The 22,483-nt window shown below is 44.1% G+C and overlaps 1 protein-coding gene and 1 pseudogene across 3 annotated transcripts in view; one reads left to right on the top strand and one right to left on the bottom strand.

The window, feature by feature from the left end:
* The window catches only part of GNAL (G protein subunit alpha L), a 378,207-nt gene that overhangs the window by 228,506 nt on the left and 127,218 nt on the right, over positions 1-22,483 (top strand). The gene's annotated exons all lie outside the window — the stretch shown is intronic.
* On the bottom strand, positions 2,872-3,003 carry LOC137520053 (U2 spliceosomal RNA; annotated as a pseudogene).

Genomic DNA, 22,483 nt, shown 5'->3' with positions numbered 1-22,483 from the left:
CAGTGACACATTAATTAGACAGGGCCTTTCCTGGGTCCAAGTGGATGCATGGGATGGGTACATGTCAGTTGGGTCCAGTGACTGAAGTCTGCACTGTGACATTAGAAATGACTAGGATCTGCACTGTGACCCCAGCAGTGACTGGAGTCTGCACTGTGAGAGTGTTAGTTATTGGGACATGCGCTGGAATACTAAAAAGTCAGGAAGCCAGAAATTGTCAAAAGTAGACAGCTCCCCAAAACTGCTGGGAACTCCCATTTAAAGGCCCCTGGGTAGAACAGTCACAAACATCAAGTAGTGGTGCTACATTACAGCAGGCACCATAAGTGCCCTTGTGACAAATGTTTATGACCAGTTTTTATTATGTGCTTATACAGAAGTCATTTAAATGGCAATGACAGCCAAACAACATGTACAGAGACTTGCATCAATTACATATTTCCAGCTTCAGTTTGGAGTCCTTTCAAAGCCGTATTGAATACACCCTCTTCACTCTTCGCTAATCTGCACATTCAGATGCCTCCTGGAGCCCTGACATTGGGAGGTGATTCTTTGCTGGCAGGTCAGGTCAGCTGAAGCAAGATTCAGGTGAATCATTTTATTATTATTATTATTGATTTATAAGCGCCAACATATTCTGTGGCGCTGTACAAAGTAAGAAACAAACATGGGGTACATAATACAGACGATAGTGTACACCAATATACAAGATACATAATTAGTGACAAAATACAAAGAATGATACAAAATACAAATTATCGAATTGGTAATCACAGTGATAAAATTAACATAATAAATAAAATGTATAATGGTTACCAAGACACAAAAGGGGAGAGAGCCCTGCCCTTGTGCCCTTGCGAGCTTACAATCTAAAGGGAATGGGGGGGGGAACAGGAGGAGGGGTAGTATGCAGCAAATATATAGAGGCTTTGTGTTTTAGGATACCTAGTAGGAGTGCAATGTGGTCTTAGTACAAAGGGAAGTGGCCTAAGATAGAGCATATGCTTGTCGGAACAAGTGTGTTTTTAGAGAGCGTTTAAAGGTAACAAAGGTTGGCGAGTGACAGATGTGTTGTGGGAGGGCATTCCAGAGAGGGGTGAAGCGCGTGCGAAGTCTTGTAAACGTGAATGTGAGGAGATGATTCTAGAGGAGGACAACAGAAGATCATGTGCCGATCTGAGATTGCGATTGGGTTTGTATCTGGAGATTAGTGAGGATATGTACCGGGGAGAGAGATTGTGGAGAGCTTTGTAGGTTAGGGTTAGGAGTTTGAATTGAATCCTCTGGTTAATTTGCAGCCAGTGAAGAGCTTGACAAAGAGGGTCAGCAGAGGAGGATCGAGAAGAAAGATGAATGAGACGAGCAGCTGAGTTCAGTACCGACTGGAGCTGGGCCAGTTTGTTAGACGGTAGTCCACAAAGTAGTACGGTGCAGTAGTCCAGACGAGAAATTATGAGAGCATGTGTTAACATTTTAGTTGTGTCTTGAGTGAGAAAGGGACGGATGCGAGATATGTTTTTGAGTTGGAGATGGCAGGAGCTGGTTATGGAGTGAACATGTGGAATAAAAGAGAGAGATGAGTCGAATATCACCCCCAAGCACCGAGCTTTGGGAACTGAAGTTATGGGAGTGTTATTAACATTTATTGTAACTTCAGGCAGGGAGGTGGACAGAGACGGTGGAAAAATTATTAGTTCTGTTTTACTCATATTAAGTTTTAGGAAGCGAGAGGACATGAAGTAGGATATAGCAGACAAGCAGTCAGGAACATATTTAAGGAGGGAGTTAAGGTCTGGGGCAGAGAGGTACAGTTGTGTATCGTCTGCATAGAGGTGGTATTGAAACCCGAATGAGTTGATTAAATCACGAAGACCATGCATGTAGATGGAAAAGAGGAGGGGACCAAAGACAGAGCCTTTGGGAACCCCGACAGACAAACCATGAGGAGAAGAGATCTGATCTGAGTAGGAGACTGTGAAGGACCGTCCAGAGAGGTAGGAAGATAACCATGTGAGAGCAAGGCCCTTTATTCCGACATTTGAAAGTATTTGTAGGCGTAAGGTGTGGTCGACAGTATCAAATGCTGATGACAGGTCAAGAAGGATGAGTATGGAAAATTGACCTTTGGATTTGGCTGTAAGAAGGTCATTGGCCACTTTGGTAAGGGCTGTTTCCGTGGAGTGGTTAGAGCGAAAGCCGGACTGGAACTGATCAAGTAGGGAGTTAGCAGATAAATAATGGCTTAATTCTGCATGTATTTTTTTTTTTTTTTTAAGCTTTCTTGGCCCCTGTTGCATGCAACAGAGGTCCCGGGTAAGCAAGGCTATTAGCCCCGTGCACGGAAAAAGCGTGAGTGCCCTAAAGCACCCCCACAAAACGTGCACGAGTAGCCACGGGCCCCACAATGCTGCAGGGCCCTTCCGGTTGTTCCCCGAAGGGAACCTTCCCCCTTTGCCTTCGGCTCAGGGGGTGGCATCCTCCAACACCCGAGGGGTTGAAGGATCCTGGGGTCCTCCGAGGAGGACCCCTACTGCGCCCAGTGGTTACCCAAAGGGCCTGGCCATGTGGCAACCGTGTCCACATGGTCTGGGTGGCTCCCCCGAGAGGGAGCCGGGTGGGAACCGAAGTCCCCGTGCCAGCAAGCTGGCCCCGACCTTGCGGCCGGAGTGATAAAAATTCCGCACTCTCCCTAGCCAAAAGGCCGGGGAGCTGCGTTAGTTGGCGATGCATATGGGCAGTACAGACCAAAGCACCCTACTTCCGCCTGAGATCTGCCACATCTCAGGTTTTTTCAGGTGCACCTGGAGCGCCACTTCCAGGGGCAGTACGCCTAAGCAAAGCCCTCAGCCATTCAGCCTCGACCATGGTATAGATCCATTCAATCAACCCCTGGGAATTACGACCAGGAAGGACACCCTGCCACAGTGCCATCCCTCCAGGTCCCCCCAAAAATTTCAAGAACAGATACTACACTTGATCTTAGCCAAAAGGCCGAGAAGTTCAATGTGCACAGCATTCTCAGTGGATTCCCTGCAGCTCTGTGGGGAGTGCATATGTAGAGTATAGTACTACTGTGTAACAAAGTAAACCTGAGACAGATGAAATTAAAATTTTATACATACCTGGGGCTTCCTCCAGCCGCCTTCAGGATAATCAGTCCCTCGTTGTCCTCCTCCACCACCTGGATCTTCTGCTATGAGTCCAGGTACTTGAGCCAGTCGGGCATAGTGCGCATGCACACACTCCGCCGCCAGGAGCATACTACACCTGTGCAGCACTATTGGGCAGGTGCAGAATGTTCCTGGCTGTGGGAGCGGCATGCGGCTGGACAGCGCTGACTGGCTGAATTACCTGGACTTATATCAGAAGTTCCGGGTGGTGGAGGACAGCGAGGGACTGATTAGCCTGAAGGGGGCTGGAGGAAGCCCCAGGTATGTATAAAACTTTACTTTTCATCCGTCTCAGGTACCATTTAATTTGTAGTCACCAAACCAAATTTTAACAACATATCAAATTATTTGATTTCATCAGCAAAGGGAGTGCATACATTTACATAAATCAGCATCAGTGCATAATTATTTCCATCTCATTGACCATCTCTATTAGTGACACAGCTACACATCAGGCTTTATTCTTACAGCATAGATGTTATTTAGTATATAAAAGAGATTCCTGTGTACACATCATATATACAGTCACAATCAGATATGTATATCTGACCTTAAAAATACGGGGACTGCTTTATTGAAGCAGCACAAGTAACTAATTTTGATTGGTTTATTTCATTTTTGTGGACTAAGCACAGCTATTACTGTATATATACTGTATATATACATTATTTTTAATGACTATTATCTGAGAAATAGAACATTTTATCATATTTTGTATTTTAATTAGTTACAAATTCATTAGGACTTACCAAACACACAATTGGAGAACCTCACTCCCAAACAGTTCTCTGCTGCTTTATAAAGCCTGCAGGCTGCTTATAAGCCAATGAGAAGTGCACACATAATACACCTAGCTTGCAGTGATAATCAAGCAAAAGCTGAGCAAGTCAGCCAATTAGTAGGAGAGGGCTTCAGTTGCATATAGACAATGGCTATATGACCAGCAGGGGGCACCAGCGTGCAGGATATTCCCTCTCATCTGCCCCCCTCCTAACTAAACTGCATGGGATACTACAATAATTAAAAACAATGGTGCATGAGCCAGCCTGGGGCCCCGGGAACTCTCACTGCCCGGGGCCCCAGAACCAGCATCTAACACCATATGTGAGCGCAGCCAAAACCTTGGAGCTGCCACCTCCAAGGCCTGTCTCCTACTGCTCTAAAACTTACCAAACACACAATTGGAGAACCTCACTCCCAAACAGTTCTCTGCTGCTTTATAAAGCCTGCAGGCTGCTTATAAGCCAATGAGAAGTGCACACATAATACACCTAGCTTGCAGTGATAATCAAGCAAAAGCTGAGCAAGTCAGCCAATTAGTAGGAGAGGGCTTCAGTTGCATATAGACAATGGCTATATGACCAGCAGGGGGCACCAGCGTGCAGGATATTCCCTCTCATCTGCCCCCCTCCTAACTAAACTGCATGGGATACTACAATAATTAAAAACAATGGTGCATGAGCCAGCCTGGGGACCCGGGAACTCTCACTGCCCGGGGCCCCAGAACCAGCATCTAACACCATATGTGAGCGCAGCCAAAACCTTGGAGCTGCCACCTCCAAGGCCTGTCTCCTACTGCTCTAAAACTTACCAAACACACAATTGGAGAACCTCACTCCCAAACAGTTCTCTGCTGCTTTATAAAGCCTGCAGGCTGCTTATAAGCCAATGAGAAGTGCACACATAATACACCTAGCTTGCAGTGATAATCAAGCAAAAGCTGAGCAAGTCAGCCAATTAGTAGGAGAGGGCTTCAGTTGCATATAGACAATGGCTATATGACCAGCAGGGGGCACCAGCGTGCAGGATATTCATGCACGCTGGTGCCCCCTGCTGGTCATATAGCCATTGTCTATATGCAACTGAAGCCCTCTCCTACTAATTGGCTGACTTGCTCAGCTTTTGCTTGATTATCACTGCAAGCTAGGTGTATTATGTGTGCACTTCTCATTGGCTTATAAGCAGCCTGCAGGCTTTATAAAGCAGCAGAGAACTGTTTGGGAGTGAGGTTCTCCAATTGTGTGTTTGGTAAGTTTTAGAGCAGTAGGAGACAGGCCTTGGAGGTGGCAGCTCCAAGGTTTTGGCTGCGCTCACATATGGTGTTAGATGCTGGTTCTGGGGCCCCGGGCAGTGAGAGTTCCCGGGGCCCCAGGCTGGCTCATGCACCATTGTTTTTACAAATCCATTAGGAGTCGGTGCATTTTTTCCCGACTCCGACTCCAGGCACCCAAAATTGCCCGACTCCACGACTCCGACTCCACGACTCCGACTCCACAGCCCTGGTCAATGAGAGGTGTGGAGGTGGGATTTGAGGGCTGCATGGAGAATTCACTTCTGATTTTGTCAATTTTATCAGTGAAGTATGTTGCAAATTCTTCAGCTGATAAGCAAGATGAAGGAGGAGGGGGATGGAGAACTGAGTTGAAGGTGCTGAACAAGCGTTTTGGATTGTGTAAATGGGCGGATATTAGGGAAGAAAAATAGGACTTTTTTGCCACAGAGTGTGTTTCTGAAGTTGTTCAAGGCAATTTTATATAAGATGAAGTCCTCACTTGTGTTACTTTTCCTCCAGCGCCGTTCAGCTGCTCTAGAGCATCTTTTTAACTGTTTAGTGGTTTTGGTCATCCAGGGTTGGCGACAGACACGGTGAGGGCGGGCATTGACGAGGGGGGTGAAGTCATCCATGACTTTTGTAATGGAGCTGTTGTAGTGTATAGCAGCCGAGTCTGGGTCAGTGAGGGATTGGGTGAGGAGAGGTGCCAGAGCATCAGAGACAGTTTGAATGTCTAGATTGCGATAGTTTCTTCGAGTATGTGAGCGTGCTTGTGCCAGGGTGGTAGGAAAAGAGGAGGAGAGAGAGAAGCTAAGCAGGTTATGGTCAGAGAGTGGTAGTGGATCATTAGTAAAGTCAGTGACAGAGCAGAGACGAGTGTATACAAGGTCAAGCGTATGGCCATCAGTGTGGGTTGAGGTAGAGGACCACTGAGACAAGCCATAGGAGGAAGTGAGTGATAGAAGTTTTTTGGAGACAGTGTTATTGGTGTCAATAGGAATGTTAAAATCACCCATGATGATGGTAGGGATGTCAGAGGATAGGAACTGGAGAAGCCAGGCAGAGAAATGATCCAAGAAAACAGAAGCAGGGCCTGGAGGGCGGTAAATAACTGCAATTTGGAGGTTCAAGGGAGAGTATAGTCTGACTGCATGGGCTTCAAAGGATGGCAGGGAGAGAGAGGGAATAGGAGTGAGAGGCTTGAAGGAGCATTTATCTGAGAGGAAAATGCCCACACCACCACCATGTTTATTCCCGCCACTAGGAGTGTGGCTAAAGCGGAAACCTCCATAGGAGAGGGTGGCAGGTGAGACTGTGTCAGAAGGGGTCAGCCAGGTTTCAGTGATCCCAAAGAATGTGAAAGCGTTGGAAATGAAAAGATCATGGATAAAGGGCAGTTTGTTGCAGACTGAGCGGGCATTCCAGAGGGCAGCCGAGATCGGAGGGGGTGTAGGGGGAAGGAGTGGAATATTAATAAGATTACAGTAAGAGGGAGGGAAATTTGATTTATTGCAAACAGTGTGATTAGCAGGAGGGAGTGGGGGTCCAGGGTTAGGTGAAATGTCCCCAGCAACAAGGAGGAGGAGTAGGCAGATATAGCGGGGCAGAAGTTGCGGTGTAGACTTATATTTAGACGTAGTGTGACATGGAAGGTGAGGTTATAAGTATAAGAAAATCTCATGAGAGGCGAGCTGTGGAGTGGATAGGAGGGATGGGGAAATGTACAGCATATTGCTGACAGCAGGGGGATGTAGTGTGTGGAGAGATTTGAGGATGGCTGTGGAGAGCAGGCAGATAGTAAACACCAGATTAAACATTTTTGCAACTAACCAGAGAAGCAGTTTTCTGGCAGTTCCTTCTGTTCCAATTCTGGTCTAATTTTGGTCGTTGTATTTTCTTTACACTTAGAGTTAAAGATGCACTTTGAGTTCAGATGCTCACAACTGACCAGTGGTCAAAATTGACCTCCTATGCTAGCTATATGCAAACAGGCTGCCAGCATCTTAATTAACAGACTGAATGCAGGTGAGATGGTGAAGTGTTTGAATGGGAGTCTCAGCCTTGTAGGCTGGAATTTAAAGGAGACTGTATGGGGCTGGACAGAAATTTAACTCACAGATCAAACACAGCATAGAACACTGCATAAACAGCTGGCAAGGCAATAAATTATATGTTAATTTAAGGCCAAGACCTAGATAAGGCCAAAAGCTGGGAACTAGTGGAATGGAACCAAAGATCAGAGGTTGACAAATTTAAAACCAAGAATGTCCCATAGTCAGATAACAGGGTATGGTATGTTACAAACAGACATATAATAATGCAATCAGATAGAAATCGATAGAAGAAGTTGGGATCGTACCATAGACAGACAGATATTGCAATCATTTTCTAAAGGAGATCTGTAGACAGGAGACTAAAAAGTTGTGTTTCTATACAGGTAAAGGTTTAGAAAAAAAATTCCTTTTTCTTTTAAATTCTCCCACATGACTGGACATTTTGAAGTAGTTTCCCCTGAGGAGAGCTTAGGCTGCAACTACCTCTGTTGTATATGTGCTGCTGTAAATTCTCACTGTAGACAGTCAGTGCAGTAACACCACTTGTGTTCTTTATTGACCGCTAGTTAATGTTTCACTTACGTGGAACCAAAAGGGTTGCTTTTAATAGAGAGAAAACCATTGGAGGCATGGAGCCTCTCCAACCATGTTTGCATAGAGAAAACCATAACTGAGACACTGGGAATGTCTTCGGTGTCATGTGCTGCTTTGAAGATTTTAATTCCTGTTTTTTCAAGTGATAATTCGATGAATAATTGCACGTAAGCTATTGTGCTTATCGGACTGACTGCATTTGCTTTGCGTCGCCATAACAACGAAGCCATACATATCATTTAATGTTTAAACAATATTGATTTTTAGTTGAACATGGTTTTGTCTGCCTGCAGGGTTGTGTAGAAGAATGGTAAGCAGTGAGATGATTGTTTAGCAGTCAGGATTCAGGTATGCTGGACATTAGAGGGCAGTGTGCCATGCAGTCTGGTCCTTTTCATAGCTTCCTGCCAACTCGCTAACACTGATGTCTGCCATCTGTTTGTAAACCTGACAATAGGCTATTCTCCAACTTTTTGGTATTTAAATAACATCTTTTACATATTTTTTTAAATGTAAATATACCTAAAATACGTAACTGTCAACATTTTTTTCTTCATTTATTGATTACCAACTTTTGGAATACCTTCTGTTTTAAGAAGGCAAACTTACATTTTGCATTGCTTATTAATAGAGGGCTTTTAGCCGTTTATACATTCCAGGTGGTTTTGGGTCACCATGAGCTATCTGGGTATTCCTTAGTACTGGTCCAACCCCTATCCCATACAGCCACAGCAATCCCTGCCAGGCACCGATTAGTACCAATAAATATGAAACAGGCTGTATATATGTTGGGTTGGTGTGGCTCTGTAAAATTTATTAGCTGCAGGTTCACTATAAACCAATGGTTCTTTATACGTGCCTGGCTTTCAGCGGCATAAAGAGATAATTTGCATATTCAGGTGTGATGCATCATGGGAAACCACAGTTGCTTTCTTAAAGGATATATGAAGCGAAAAGTATAAGTGCATCTTTACCTACCTGCGGTTTCTTACAGCCCCTAGAAGTCTCTATGTCCCACACTGCAGTTACCAAGTCTCTGGCTGTCTCCTCCATAGCGGCCACTGACCCAGTGGGGTCGGCGGCTTATGTGCATGCACGTGCCACTCACGGTGACGCTCCTGTGGCTGGGAACATTCTGTGCAGGCTACTACGGAGGGGCAGGCCATTACAGAGGGGACAGCAGGACACTGCAGAACTGCAGCCAGGGACACAGACTGTTAACGCGCATGTTATGCGGTACCGCAGCATGTATCGCCTTATGGCAACAGATTCTGTCGCATCACTCTGTTAACGCATCAATGTGAACATGCCATTACAATATCATTGTATCGTGTTAGCCATTATGTTGTCCGATGCACCGCACCAATGTGAAAGTGGCCTTTATTAATGAGATTTATTTTGATGTTATCTAATTATTCATATTCTAGGTCTTTAAGTTGCACATTATTTTTCAGTGCAACACATGGGTTTTGTATTGCTAACTTATACTGTATTTGGTGGTTATATATCCTGCCGCCTTTTGTAGCAGATAGCACTATATTTACATTCTTGAAATAGACAAATTTCTTTCTACAATAAATACCAATTACATCACTTACGGCGGAAGTGTGGTTCATGCACCCATTTAAAAGGATGCATGTCCACACCGACCACGCCTCCTGAGGAAGCGTTGTGACTAAACCCAATACACATGGTACTTTGACAGTGTATTATCACAGTGTCCATTGCCTCATTCACGCTTTGCACTTCGCACCATTGTCCATACAGTTGGCCACTGTGGCCACATCCCGTGTCTGTTGTATTAAGAACAGTTTAAAATGGGGGGGGGGGGGGGGGTAATTGGTGGACTTATCTCCCCACAGATGACATGACAGTATGTATCATGTACAATATCACATTTATTTTTTACTTCTAATATCTGCAATGCGTTTCGCGTGTGTAACGCCCGCTTCCTCAGGCAAAGTACAAGAAGGAGTAGATCTACCGTATAGACACTCTAGAGCTACTCCATCATGTACTTTGCCTGAGGAAGCAGGCAATGGACCCACGAAACGCGTTGCAGATATTTGGAGTAAGAAATAAATGTTATATTGTATATGATACATACTGTCATGTCATCTGTGGGGAGGTAAGTCCACCAATATACCCCCAACCCCCCCCCCCCCCCCTCAATTTAAACTGTTCTTAATACATTTAATACTTCACTGGCGCCTCTGTAATTACAAAGTGCCTAATAACCAGTCACTGAAATTACCACATTCAAAACTCCTAAATGTATTGTTTATACCAGGGGTGCCCAAACTTTTTCAGACCGTGAGCCACTTTGATGACTACCAAAACAAAGCGATCTACCACCTAGCCATTGCACCCATTACATCGCTGGTGAAACATGTCCCCTCATCCAGACTGGATGTGACATCACAGGATGTTTCAGCCACACTGATTGGCTGTTGCCTGTAGGAAGGGGCGGCCGCAGACACATTTGCTGCCCTTATTGGCTGATGCCAAACTTTTTCAGACCGTGAGCCACTTTGATGACTACCAAAACAAAGCGATCTACCACCTAGCCATTGCACCCATTACATCGCTGGTGAAACATGTCCCCTCATCCAGACTGGATGTGACATCACAGGATGTTTCAGCCACACTGATTGGCTGTTGCCTGTAGGAAGGGGCGGCCGCAGACACATTTGCTGCCCTTATTGGCTGATGCAGTACTGTCAGTAATCAGTGCATAACCTGTCTTCAGCGTCGGATCGCGATCTACCCTCTAGTCCTTTGTGATCGACTGATAGATCGCGATCGATTCTACATTTGAGTTAACTTATTGAGTATGAACTATTTAATAGTTGCGTAGATTTCGTTTGTTGTAATGGACATTATAAATGCAACCAGAAAGAAAGTCAGGAATAGTACAGAATACCATAAACCTGTATCCTGATCATGAATAAGTAAAACTAACAAAAGGTTTACCTTTCTATTTTATAGCTTGCCAAGTTTGAAATATGAAGTATTCTGTACTTTGCCTGTCCTTATTTAGGTATTCAATAGAATTCCTGCATTTCATACTTTGCCTGTATCATACACATCTCAATTTGATCATAATCTGATAGCAGATGTGGTTATTTAAGCTTTATAGTGTTTTATTACGTCTTGGTATTCATGATAGATTAAAACATGTAATTTGACATTTTTGTACTTTAAGTGGTGCTGATGTCGAACTTTCTTTTGGTTTTAGTGGTAAGATCACAAAAGGTGTTGTCAATGTGCTGTATGACACCTGTACACATGCAAGAGTTTTACCTGAAATGATCAGACTTGTCTCAAGCAAGGAGATACAAGCATGTGTATGTAGCTTTAGAAACAAATGCACCAAAGCTATCATAGAGAAAAGACTGGCAAGGTGTTATCTGAGGCTAGGGATACAGCCACAATAATGAATACAGCAATCGTTTTGTCACTCAGTCAGAAGTCGCATGTTACCTAAGAGAACACCCAGTTTCAATTGCATTTATGATTGTAAGACTACCAAAAGCCATTGCCTAACGTAGTTCAATACCATCAACCTATAGCCGCTTGACTGAAAATTTTCATCAGCTTTGATTACACTTTCAATCAGTTTCTTCCTGAAAATCAGCTGGAAGTTATTGATCAGTTTCTGGGAAAGCCAAAGTATCCAGGCAGGATTGGTCAACATGAGCCAAAATCTCTCTTCACCAACTATCTTCAGTGTTTGTCAGCCTTTAGGAACTGGAATAGAAATACGTGTTCCTTATTTACAGTGCAATCCTGGTTTGTGAGCATGATTCATTCTGGAAACATGCTTGTAATCCAAAACACTCTTATATCAAAGCCAATTCCCACAAAAGGATTGCTGGAAACTCTGATGATTCGGTCCACAATCCAAAAACATTTAACCAAGGATTGAACTTTATCCTAATCAGTAGCTGATGCCCCCTTTCCCTCGAGAAAGCTTTTTCTTTTCTCAAATAGATCATCAGGGGGAGTCTGTGGTAAAACACCTACCACAGTGTGATGTCATGACCATGGTCCTCACAGTTTGTGGTCTGTGAACCTCTCAGCATAGAACTCTCAGTAACGAACATTCTGTACAGATCACCTGGCAGAACTAAAGATGTCACACCACCTGTGATAAATGTAAGAATGTAAATCAGGGAGAGGAAAGATTTTACAACGGGCAAACAATGATTCAATAATGTATAAATGAATATTGTAAAACAATAAGCAATTTTATTCATTATTTTCACTGCAGTTCCTCTTTAAGTACAATTCTGCAGCGTCAGAGGGAGAAGAACCGTTGGCTCAGTTGTGATGACGTGACGCATGTATATGTGCAGTGCTTGTATATCAAGTCAAAACGACAGAAAAACTTTAGCTTGTCTTGCAAAGCACACAAACCAAGTTACTTCAATCCAAGGTTTCACTGTACAATGGAACTAGTGCTGTCAGGCATGGACAGTGATATTTGCCCTTGTTCTGATTGTTACATAAGTCTTCCCATTCAGTTAAAAACGAAGCATCATATTTGAGTGCACTTTGGTAGATTGGTCTGAAATGTTTCCTTATATACTGTTTAGCCCATCTGTCATATTACAGCGTTGCAGGGATATTGTTGCCGCGTTATGTAAAGGCTTAAGGCAGGAGTGCTCCACTTCCAAGAAGAATACGACTAGTAAAGTAAAAAGGCAAAGATACATGCGGAAGCTGCTCTGACACTGCTTTGCACTTCCTCTTTTTCTGTTTTGTGTAGCGTTCACTTTCCTTAAAGTTTGCTTTGCTTACATACCTCTGGGTTGAAATTTGGTTCACCCATTCAGTTTGTTTTCCTGCTTTTTTTAAAAAAAAAAAACAACCATTACATGCTATTTTTTTCTTTCTAAGATTTTACGCTTTTTTTTGTTATGGTGTAATTATATTTACTCCTGATTTCTTCTCCTTCACGGAGTTGGCTTTTGTTGTATAACACATGAGCTCTACTTTCAATGATGGGCTATCTTTGTGGCACATGGTGTTTAGAGCCTCTGAGAGATCAGGATTAGATTTTTTGAGAATTTACATTTTTTATTTTTATAAACTAATGTGAATTTCATTTTTTGGATGTATTTTCTGATTGATTTTGATTCATTGGAGAAGGTAATTAGAACAAAATGCATGGTCCTTTTTTGTGGGCAGTAACAGCAATTTGTATACAGTAGTAACAGAGCAGCATTTTGCACCAATCAAAACAAAGCAGACAATAGGGGTGGGGCTTATTGGAAGAAGAATGTACCGTATTATTAAGGCAGTACAACTCTAGCGCAGTACAGTCACTCAGCATGTCATTTATGCTCAGCCAGAAGCTACCATAGCATAGATATCCAGTGACAATGATAAAACAAGAATAGTAAGGTTAGGTTGCAAGATTTATGAACCCGCAGAAACAGCAGGATCCTTTATTGAAAGTTACACTCTGAAGCTGATTGATGTCACTGTATTTGCTTTTTATGCCTATATTATTACTGTAATAGAATCCTTTTATGGTAAAATCCAAGGGACCTGGCAAAGTAGTTTATTATATCAGAAGTCTACTATATCAGAAATGGTCATACTCAAGCACATAAAGTACACCGTAGTACTGTATCTTCATTCAGTCAATACTTGGGAGTAATGTTTTCTTTTCAATGCTTCTGCAAGTAAGCACAGTGTAAATGTGGCCACACGCAATACAATTTTTAAAATGTCTTTTCAATTCAATAATTGCATTTGAAAAATCTGACCAATTCACCACACACGTGTTCCATTTTCACCCACTTATGAAAAAAAAACGCTTTAAAAAATTACTTGGGTCTATACATTAAGGAATTGAAAATCTGCCCTATACTTTTCAATTTCCATAAACATTGATCAGAAAAATCATCTGATCCCGACTTAGGACTCGTTTCCATGGTTCTCGGCATGCGTCTTGCGAGACGCGATGCCGGCACAGCTGTGACGTGTCTCGCAGCTGAATCCCTCTCGCGCTATACATGGCTATGGGATTCGGGCAGGTGATCATTATGCTGCAGGGCCTCAGATTTTTCCCTGGCCACGAATTCGGATGCTCTGCTTAGACTTCGATAGACTGCCAAATTCCATCCGAATTCGTGGCAGGGGAATCGGCCCGTTTTCGCATAAATGGAAACCTAGCCTGACTTACATAAAAAAAAATGGAAAATTCAATCAGATTTCTTGAACAAAGAAAGCTTTTAATTTTTTAGTACAACTCATCGCTTTTATCGAAGTGCCATAAAATCAGATCATTTTATTGTATTGTGTGTGTGTGCCCCCTTGAGCTGGATTAAAATGCAAAGTGCTCAATATGCAGGGATTTGCATGCAATAATTACAGCTTGCACAGGAATCCTATGTCTCACCAGTTAATGTAGGTACAGTACTGACGGTGTCCTCCTCTGTCCACCATTTTTACATGTATCGCGCCCCACATCCAAATGACCAGGTACCACCCAAATCACCTGTCCCACCTGTAAGGTACCTTGTTATATTCTAAGAGAACGTTTTGGATCCATTCATATCCTCCTAAAATGGCTCCCCTTCTTTCCATCTCTATTGGTAGAATGGCCATTTTTTAAGGGCTCATTTCCACTATAGCGAATCCAAGTGGATGGGCCTGTTTCCACTTGTGCGTTGTGCGGAGCGTTTTTGTGTGCAGGGAAAATCTGCACGGCAGAGCCGTCAGAATTCGCTCCCCGCACACCGCTAAGTGAATCGCATACAATGTATCTAATAGGGAAATCGCATGCGGTTTTGGCATGCGTTTTTCCCCGCGATTTCGCATGCGATTTTGCATAGGAGGTAATGTTAATTTACAAAGGCAGTGACATGGTTAAAATCGCCCACCTACTACCCTATGCGAAATTGCATGCGAAATCGCGGGAAAAAACGCATGCAAAATCGCACCCGCATGCGATTTCGTCTGCGGTGATTTCCCGGCGATTCCGCACCGCACAAGTAGAAATGCAGCCTAAATGTGGCTGGATAGTGTAATGGTTAAGGGCTCTGCCTCTGACACAGGAGACCTGGGTTCGAATCTTGGCTCTGCCTGTACAGTAAGCCAGCACCTATTCAGTAAGGAGTTCTTTGGGCGAGACTCTCTAACACTGCTACTGCCTATATTGAGTGCACTCTACTGGCTGCCTCATAAGCAATTTGAATCCGACAGGAGAAAAGCGCTATACAAAAAAAAGGAATTATTATTAAATGTATTTGATTTATGTGAGTGTTTCTGCTTGTTTGCATCTAATCATGGAGCTGTTTACTTTTTTTCTGCACACCCATGAGCAATTTTATATTCAAATACATTATTACTATGTATGGGATCCGCAACACCACATACAAATGGATCTAAGGTTGCACAAACTGACAATGCTTCATTGGTGATAAGAGGGCACAGCCTGCAACATTACCACTGGATTAGGCTTGGCTGTTCCACTACAGGAGTGCTTTAGTATACAGGATAGCTGTATAGCTATAGAAAAACATAAGAATAGCCACTTGTTTCTAAAGTCCTTGCTGGAAGCGAGTCAGAATATCACCAACTATATTTCCTATAATGTGCGTTCAACAATTCTATCTTATCACAAGATATGAAGCTCAACTATACTAAGATATCAGTGAAATGCAGATTATGTCATGGAAAAAAGAAGCCATTGCATTCCCATTTTTTTTAAAGGGAAACCGTTTCACTGGAACATTTTTCTCCACTTATTGTTGACATTTTTTTTTTTAGTGGGAAACCAAATTCTTTAAATGCTTTGCCAGTGCCTATTTAGAAAGGAGTCCTTGGGCAAGACTCCCTAATGCTCTGTGCTGGTGTTGTGAGCATGCAGCTCTCAATCAGGAGAAAACTTGCGGTCTGTTCAGTAGATCACGCGGAACGGATCTGTTTGAACAGATGGACGTGAACAGATCCATAGGTTAACACTGGATCCATTTGCATCCGTTCTGATCCGGCAACGGACCATTTTTTAACCCTAATGTGACCTGGGCCTCACTCCTCTCTGTGTTTGTGTTGCTCTTTAGTGTGATAGGTGGCTTCACTGATCTGTAGGAAATCCCTAGAGTTCACTTCGCCGTTTTTTCACTTTAATTTAGGCAGAGCAAAATTATTTATATTTTTTTTCCCCTGGCGAAACATGCACTGCTGTTTGTCATTGAAGTCAATGGTCCTCTGTGGGATTTTTCATGTTCGTTGACATTCTTCTGCTTTTATGCATTGCATGTTTTACAATTAGTGTATTTTGCTGCAACCTGAAAAATTACATAGGATCGCAAAAAAATGTGCACATGGAAAATAAGATTGCACTGTGATAGCAGAACGGAAAATGTCTGTGAAAACGGAAGGACAAGTGTGCTCCCGGCCTTATACAAAATTAATGCAACCAAAATGCATACAAAATAAACATGCATCTCTGTGTAAAAGCTTTGGGCTGGTTTTTGTTACCAGCAGCGGATTGCAAAAAAACAGTCACTTATGTAAATCAGGAGGTTACTTTTCCATTACTGCAATTGCGATCTGATTTTCCCTGATCGTAACAGTCCTGCATGCTGCATTCTTGTGTGTTTTTACTTCTATTCCTAGCATCCAGTGAAAAGTGCAAAATGCAGTCACAGAAAAATCACATTCCAAATTCAAACTGCAGAGAGCTGGTTTACAATGTACACTGTATATAGCCTGCTGTAACGCAGGGTAACACATTCAGTAATACTTTATTGCTAAGGGAACAGTTTACTATAGCTTCCTTTTTTTTCTTTCTTCAATTTTAGAAGGCAACTGAAGTGAGAAGTATATGGAGGCTGCCATGTTTATTTCCTGTTCAGCAGAGTTGCCAGACAACTGGTATTGCTTATCTATTTGGATGCAGTAGTGTCTGAATTACACCAGAAACAAGCATGCAGCTAAACTTGTCAGATCTGACAATGTCAGAAACACCTGATCTGCTGCATGCTTGTTCAGGGTCTATGGCTATTAGAGGCAGAGGATCAACAGGATACCCTGGCAACTGGTATTGCTTAAAAGGAAATAAATATGACAGCCTCACTCTTGATTCAGTTGTCCTTTAAGGCACTAGTATACTTGCTTTATGATACTAGTACAAGCTATCTGTTCTCTAGAGCTCTGTACGCATGTTCTATCAACGTCATTAGAAAATGAGCCACCCCCGACAGACTATGTCGGAGCACAGTTGTATTCAACAATGGCACAACAACAGTACACGGACTGTAGGTGTGTACAATGTCGTTAGCAGATGCGCACATTTGAAGTCCCGGAAGTGCGTAATTAGCCACATGCGAGTAGTAAATGGAGAAATCATTTGTTGTTGCTATGAACGACTGAAACAATCCGCCCGGACAGATTGGTCTGCATGGATGATAACGCTGTCTTTTTCAGGTGATTGCTTTTTTGTTTTTTTTTTACTGCTGTTCTGCCGTCCCATTGTTTCTCATTCGTTTTGGGCGTCAGGGATCGAGGGGGTGTAGGGAGCTTGAAGTGGGGCATTGACAAATTAGCCAAAGATATATTACCTGGAATGCCCCTTTAAAGGGATACTGTAGGGGGGTCGGGGGAAAATGAGCTGAACTTACCCGGAGCTTCTAATGGTCCCCCGTAGACATCCTGTGTTGGTGCAGCCACTCACCGATGCTCCGGCCCCGCCTCCGGTTCACTTCTGGAATTTCTGACTTTAAAGTCAGAAAACCACTGCGCCTGCACGCCCGTGTCCTCGCTCCCGCTGATGTCACCAGGAGTGTTCTGCGCAGACACAGACCATACTGGGCCTGCGCTGTGCGCTCTAGATGACATCAGCGGGATCGAGGACACGGCAACGCAGGCGCAGTGGTTTTCAGACTTTAAAGTCTGAAATTCCAGAAGTGAACCGGAGGCGGGGCCGGAGCATCGGTGAGTGGCTGCGCCAACACAGGATGTCTGCGGGGGACCGTTAGAAGCCCCGGGTAAGTTCAACTCATTTTCCCCTGACCCCCCTACAGTATCCCTTTAAAGCTGAAATTCAAGTATACAAACTGTGAGTATATTAACGTACACAATAGCATAAACTTATATAAAGAATGCATCCTAGTTTACATAAGTGTCTAGAAGGTCAATATGTACCGTATTTTTCGAACTATAAGACACTCCTGTCCATAAGATACACCTAGGATTAGAGGACAAAAACCAGGGGGGAAAAATCTACACTAAACCTGGTGCATCCATGTTGAAGGGGGCATCTTATGGATTATTCCCCCTTGTACCTCTTGTGTTTCCCTGTTCACCTCTGTCCTCCTCTTTGCCCCTTTGTGTCCTCCTCTATACCCATTTGTGTCCTCTGTGTCCTCCTCTGCATGGGCACAGTACAGGGAGTCCTCAACATTGCAGCAGGTTGGAAGAGCGTATTGGCAGGTGTTCACAAGTCAGGAACTCCCTGCATTTGGACTATAAGATACTTTTTGGGGGGAGAAAAAGTAAGTCTTGTAGTCCAAAAAGTACAGCATGTCCTTTAACTGATAACAAACATACAAACCCTGCTATATATGAGCTGCATTAATGAAAGCTTAGTAAATCTATCTGGCCTGTTTGTTGATTGATATTACTATCAGGTCGGTCTTCCAGACCACACTTTTTTGTTACGTGCTTTTAAGTGTACCAAAGAAGACTTAAAGACAACCTGTAACTAACAAAAGTTCCCATGTGGGGTTACTCACCTCGGGTGGGGGAAGCCTCCTGATCCTATCGAGGCTTCCCCCGTCCTCCTGTGTCCCACGGCAGTCTCGCTGTGCCCCTCCAAAGAGCGGGGATGTAAATATTTACCTTCCCGGCTCCAGCGCAGGCGCAGTATCTGCTCTGCCCTCGAAGATGGGCGGTAATAGCTGATCGCTGTCGGTCCGCTCTACTGCGCAGGCGCAAGTCTCCTGCGCGTGTGTAGTAGAGCGGACCCTACAGAGATCGGCTATTTCCACCTATCTCCATGCAGAGAGCCACAACAGCGCCCACGCTGGAGCCAGGGAAGGTAAATATATCGAGCCTTGGCAGGCTTGTAGAGCCAGGATTGCGGGACACTTCGAGGAGCCAGCGCTGGATTACCTGCAGCTACAGGGATGGTAGAAGCCTCATTGGGAACCTGAGGCTTCCCCCTCCCAAGGTGAGTACCCCCCAGGGGAACTTTTTTTTTGTTAGAGTCTCTTTAAAGGGAAACTTAAGTCAAGTATAAAAAATGAGATTTACTCACCTGGGGCTTCCCTCAGCCCCCAGCAGCCGATCGGTGCCCTCGCAGCCCCGCTCTGACGCTCCAGGACCCGCCGGCGAACACTTCCGGTTTCGCCGTCACCGGCCGACAGGCATGGGAATGCGAGTGATTCTTCGCGTTCCCAGCCTGTATATCACCCCCTATGCTGCTATTGCGACCTCCTGGCCGCAATAGCAGCATAGGGGGCGATATACAGGCTGGGAACACGAAGAATCACTCGCATTCCCATGCCTGTCGGCCGGTGACGGCGAAACCGGAAGTGTTCGCCGGCGGGTCCTGGAGCGTCAGAGCGGGGCTGCGAGGGCACCGATCGGCTGCTGGGGGCTGAGGGAAGCCCCAGGTGAGTAAACCTCATTTTTTATACTTGACTTAAGTTTCACTTTAAGGTAAAAGTTTTTAATACATACCTGGGGCTTCCTCCAGCCCCGTCCGCACGGATCGCTCCCACGCCGCCGCCCTCAGTCTTCTGTATCACTGGTACCGGGTCCTGTAACTTTGGACTGTCATGGCCAGTTTTCCAAAACAGATTGTGATTGAAATTAGTCTTTCAATATTGAAAGTATTATAAATTATTTTAACCTCGATTTATAATGTTTTTACACCTCTAGTGTGTACTGTCACATACTAAGTGCGTAAACGTTAAGATCTCTGCTTGTGCTGTTCTCAGTTGCAGTTCTGTCTTGGTTTGTCTTGGTGGTGTTTTGGCTCTACCTATCATATTGGCTGCATGGTACAGGCTGCAGTGTGAGGTGCACAGTGTGTTCCACATGTCAAGTCAAATCTGTCATTTCACTTTTTCCAATCAGAATTCTTGGGGAAGCCACTGGCAGAGCTTTCTCCTGTTACTTCTGTAAAGGTTTCAGGAAAGTATATATGTTTTCATCTTTCTTTGTTTGTGCTTGAGTAGACACCAATTTGTGAAGATAGCTCTCCAATATTTTAAAAAGCATTTTATTTGCTAAATCAGTTATTCCTCTAGTTTAAAACTATTTATTTAAAGTAGAAGTTGATGAAATTTTAACCTAGCCAAAGCACTGGCCACTGCGACATACCGGGGAGCGTATTCAGCACCAGACCCTATGATAAATCTGACCAGCAGTCACTCACTAAGTATCTCAGACAGCAGTGACAAGCAGTCATTCACTAAGCATAGAAGCCAGCAGTCACTCACTGGATATCAAAGCCAGCAGCCAGTCACTAAGTATAGCAGCCAGCAGTCAATCACAGAGTATGAAAGGCAGCGGCCAGTCACTGAGTATCAAAGCCGGCAGCCAGTCACTAAGCATAGCAGCCAGCAGTCACTCACTGGGTATCAAAGCCAGCAGCCAGTCACTAAGCATAGAAACCAGCAGTGGCCAGCAGTCACTCACTAAGTATCAAAGCTACAGAATGAGCATGACCACCAAGATGGCTGCAGTTGTTATATAATGACAGACTCATTTTCAGTCTGAGTCAAAGATTAATGTGTGATTTAAGGTCCGTACACACACAACAAAGGTTGCAGAAGACAGATGTTTCAAATGATTTTGGGTTAGAGTGTGTACATGGCTTAAAGTTACCAGAGACAAACTATACTTACCTTTTTATACATACCTGGAGCTTCCTCCAGCCCCATGGGCACAGATAGCTCCTACGCCGCTGTCCTCCGCTGCCTGACACTCCGGTATTTTGTCCCATTACTTCAGCCAGTCACGGCCAGTCTGCGCAAGCGAAGTGTGCACTCTACGTATCTCTCCAGTGGCCGCTGTAGAGATACATAAAGAGCGCATTTCCTCTTACATTCATGTAATCGGTTTACGATGAACGAATGTTAGCCATGCACATTTACGCATAAGATTGTGAGTTTAAAGCCTCGTACACACACTAAACTAAAGTCATTTGAGATGTCCAATAAAGGATTTGGGCGTATTGGATGACAGTTGTGTGCATAAAGGTGGCCAAATAACAAAGAAGAGCGAACAACATAGGGCATTTTGCCCGGTCCATCTGGTGGATCAACTCAGACTGTTAGGCAGATATCGTGCAGTCAGCCACGTGTGTACAATGTCTTTTGAGCGACATCGTTCTTCTGAATGGGCACGTCAGGCATCATGTCACTTCTGCTTGCGCGCGCAGTACTTAAATGAGTTGGTTTTTAGCAGAGGTTGTGTGTGTGTGGAAACAGCAAGCCTTTCCAACAACGTTGCCGGCAAAGATGACTGTGACATTGGTCGACTGTTTTCGGGGACTTTTTCTGGGCGTGTGTAGAGCCCTTCACTGAGCAAGTTATAAGATTTGCAAATTGAGGATCTTAAAGATCTGATCCACCGTGCCAGTCGTTATCACTGTGCGACGGTCGAGGGATCGCACAAATTTACCCATATTGTGAGATCGCATAAAACAACCGCTCAATGCTCAAAAAATCGCTGGTCATCTGGAAAATCGTCAAACATCGCAAGGTGGGTACAGGCCTTTAGTCTTCTCTGCTGTTTGATGCTGGAGTTGTCAGAGCACCTAAATGGTGGAGCTGCACCACTGGTTCTGGACAGTAATGTAGTTAAAATATCTGCATGCCTCATTGAGTGTGTAAAATGTACTCCAGGACCCCTGGACACCCTCTTCATTTCCTGTTTGTTTATGAACATCAGAAATGTGTTACCATTGGCCCTCCTAGCAACCATAACCACCCATAACATGGACAGAAACTTGCACCGTAGCAGCGGGATTTGTGCAGTAGGTGTTGTTGCCTCGGAAACATCCTTTCAGTTGTGCTTTTACTACATATGGGATGCAGATGGATTATTGTGTAAAATGCAACCTGTGTGACCTTTAGGTTTGGTTCATATGGACGCTTAAAGCGTATTTCCAGCCTACATGTAAAATCTAGCAGCTGTCCTGGAAAAGAAAGTTGCTTTGTCCCTCAAAGCCATCCCGAAGACCCCAAATCACCCGACTTCTGGTGTGTAGCCCTGCCTCCCTAAACAGCACCGCCCTACCGCCAAGATGTTTACTGTAGTAAATATCTTGCCGTTTTTTTTTTCTCCTGGTAGGGAAATTAAACTTTAGGCAAAATCAGGATCAGAAAGCAGCGTTTGGGTAAATGACAGTAAGAAATGGGAAACAAATGTACCAAAGTATGTCCATTCATTTGAATGGGCAGCGCTTAAATGATAACGGTGGCCGTTGTTTACTGCACCACAAGCATCCATGTGAACCAGCCCTTATATAATTGGACGCTCTACTTAGGATGTTAAGATGCAAAGTTGTGGCCACCAGGGCCTAATGCTCCTCCTCTGTCTGCTTTCAGTTGTAAACAATAGTAATATCTCTTTTGGAG

This window comes from Hyperolius riggenbachi, chromosome 5 (assembly GCF_040937935.1).
Source record: "Hyperolius riggenbachi isolate aHypRig1 chromosome 5, aHypRig1.pri, whole genome shotgun sequence".
Taxonomy (NCBI): Eukaryota; Metazoa; Chordata; class Amphibia; order Anura; family Hyperoliidae; genus Hyperolius; species Hyperolius riggenbachi.
Note: the sequence above shows the minus strand (reverse complement) of the source record. Positions and strands in the feature narration are given on the sequence as shown.